General features: G+C 45.8%; 1 long non-coding RNA gene across 1 annotated transcript; it reads right to left on the reverse strand.

Moving 5' to 3' along the window:
- Positions 1 to 1041: 1041 nt before the first annotated feature.
- On the reverse strand, positions 1042 to 2608 carry LOC123059598 (uncharacterized). Its single transcript, XR_006427492.1, has 3 exons — positions 2271 to 2608; positions 1761 to 2151; positions 1042 to 1568 (listed from the first exon to the last, which is right to left on the reverse strand). It is a non-coding gene; the product is annotated as an uncharacterized lncRNA (long non-coding RNA).
- Positions 2609 to 2928: the final 320 nt, after the last annotated feature.

Consider the following 2928-nt stretch of genomic DNA (forward strand, 5'->3'; position numbering starts at 1 on the left):
TAGCCCAATGAGGCTCCTTTCGTCCTTGATTTGCTGTTCGGTTCACCACAGTGACCAGCGAACAGTGTCAGGAGAAAAATGTCGCTTTACGATCAAGATGGTAGAATAAATCGAGATTATTTCCAAATAAAACGAACAAGAAACTTCATGCATCTACGTGAACAAAATTATAATCAGCAGGGAACGTAATTATATTTGACAGAAGCCTCAAACTCGATTGAAATCACAACCGGTACAACTTTTTAAGTTTGGTCTTCACAACTATACAAAAGAAGAAGAATAAATGTATACCATCATTTCAAATCCAAGACAATATTATCAAGGTTAAGAAAAATCGAATCACAACACAGTCCACTGCAATGAATTCTCAAAATATCTTGGAATTACTCTGCTTCGCGTTATTTAGTATGCTTGTTCTCCTTCCCATAGAGTGTCCGTTGATTCAGCTAGTTGGTGATTGTTTTTAGTCCATAGTAGCAAATTTGTTGCACATGCTGCATGCATGTAAAAAAACAATGCACGGTGCTGTTTTTTTGTCTGTCAATCGTGTGCACAGCCCCACGACAACATAACTGAAGACATACTAAATGCTTTCTAGTTAACTCTTCAAATGACTAATCAATACAGTAAGTCCTCACTGCATCTCTAGGTAGGAACCGAATATCCCGGTCTGTTTTCTCTACCAGTTCAGATCTCACAAAAGTAGGGAGTACGAAAAATATAGCTGAAGGGATAACCTCAAGTAGCTATTATGAACCAAGCATCATATATATCAGCTGCCCATTAATGGGTAGTTCGTGCAATGTGCACAATTTCTATTCAAGTAATAAAAGTGATGGAAGACCTCAAGTACGTTCAACCCAGATTACTTACACATGCAATGCACTTGCCATCAATCGAGCTTAAAATTTGTTCACAGGAGACGGAGATATCGGGTTAGAACTTCCCTTGTTTTTACATTGGTTTTAGGGTGGATGCAGTAGTAGGGCTCTCTTGAATCTAGATGATGTGCAGGTTAGGTGTGGCTGTGAAGGAGATCTGTGAGTTCTTAATATAATCATGAAAAATAGGAAGCTCTTAATATAATCATGAAAAATAGGATGCTCTAGTTCACAAGAAACCAAATTGGCTCTTATAAGCCGATCGATCGGCACAATCAAAACAGCTGTTAAATTAACAACAAAATTGAAGGTCATGGCTTTGTTGGAGCAAAGATCTAATCTCCACATCTTGAATATGTGGGAACCAGATTAGGATGACAATGTCCTACAAATTCAATACTTCATTTTTCTGTGATCAATGCAAATGTCTTCTATGGGCTTCTGGCTACTTGTTGGCAGCAATAGTAGGTTGGTGAGCAACTGAGCCTGCTTCCTTGTTTAGATATTCAGACCAGCACAGGCTGAACAAGTATACTTATATAATACTAACAACCTGTCAGTGCCAGGGTAATATTTGTTGGTGAAGATGCCTGAAAACTAAAGTTGTGAGTCTAGCTTGTTTCCTCTTGCATCATCTGTGTGGAGGTCATGGCTTTCCATACAGCGGAACAGGGCTAAACTCCACACCTTCAACCAACCAGAGAGAGCTAGTTAGGAATGGTGGTTATAATGGCGTACTGGAAGCTCAACTCTTCTTTGTCTACACTAATGTACTATTTAACTACTTGGGCCCAGATGCATACAAAAATTGAAGATGAAAGGTTAGGTAGATGCAAATGAGGTTACAGTACATTAGAAAAATTCACTGCTACAACGGACCTGCTATTTTGAAACTTATGTTTGGGACTGTATATGCCAATATCTTCATATCATGTGCAGCAGCCTCTTCAAATTGCTAGTCTCGTTGACATGATTTGTGAAAGAGTCCTACAGGCACAAATTATTGATGTAGTAATAAGCTAATCAAGTTTTGTCCAGCCCGTGGCTGCGTCGACGTTGCCGCTGCTATTGCCGGCTTCCGAAGTATAGCAAAAGAATCTGCGTCATGTAAGTTGCAACTCGCACAATCTCGTCGGGAGGCTTGGGAGCAGCATCGTGAACGACAGTGCGATGACAGTTTGCCTGATGGATAACCTCAGGGTGCAGCCAAGGTGCTTGTGACGCGCTCCATCTCCTACTCGTCAAAATCGCCGCGCTGCTCCTGCGCCGACTGAGCGGAGGCAGAGGGAGAGGAGGAACACGTCAACGAGCAGCAAGAAATTGTAATAGAAGCAGGCCGAATTGGCGGAGGGAGGCGGGCGGGTGCAGATCTCGCGCCCGGCGGCTCACCTTGTCCTGCGCTGCCGCCGCCTCGTCGTCGTCAAGGAAGGCGAGCGGGGTGTCCGGGCTATCGGCCGCGGGCTTCTTGGCCGGCGGAGCCGCTAGGGCCTTCCTCGGCCGGCGCCGGCTCCACGAGGGGATCTCCGGCCGCGCCTGCTCCTGCTGCTGGCCCGCACGATGGACGACAGGTCCGCGAGAATGGCTGCCACCTCCAGCTCATGCTCGCCGAACTCCTCCTCCCGCGTGGGTCCGCTCCCAGCCGACGCGGCCGCCTTGGATCTCACCGAGCGAGCGAGGGATTGGGTGGAGCTCTGCGGGCGATGGCGAGAGCAGACGAGGAGGCGGAGGATTCGTTTGGTAGTTTTGGTTTAATAGAGGTTTTTTTTTTGGTAAAACAAAGTGGGGGCTCAAATTAGTACCACCTCGTTTATATTACGATTTTGTCTATACAAGTCGTAAAAGCGTATTATGTTATGAGAAGAAAGTGTATTGCCCACAACGGTGCGGCTCTCCAAACTCTCCTCCTGGCAGTCTCTCTCCCTCTCGGCACCACCGCTCATCCATCAGACCCCTGCCTCCGTCGCATGGTGCGAGAGAACTCAATCCCGCCTTGCTTCCTCTCTTTTCCTTCCTGAATCCCGCCTTGTTCATATGTATATGCGGTTCC

Source organism: Triticum aestivum, chromosome 3A (assembly GCF_018294505.1).
Source record: "Triticum aestivum cultivar Chinese Spring chromosome 3A, IWGSC CS RefSeq v2.1, whole genome shotgun sequence".
NCBI lineage: Eukaryota > Viridiplantae > Streptophyta > Magnoliopsida > Poales > Poaceae > Triticum > Triticum aestivum.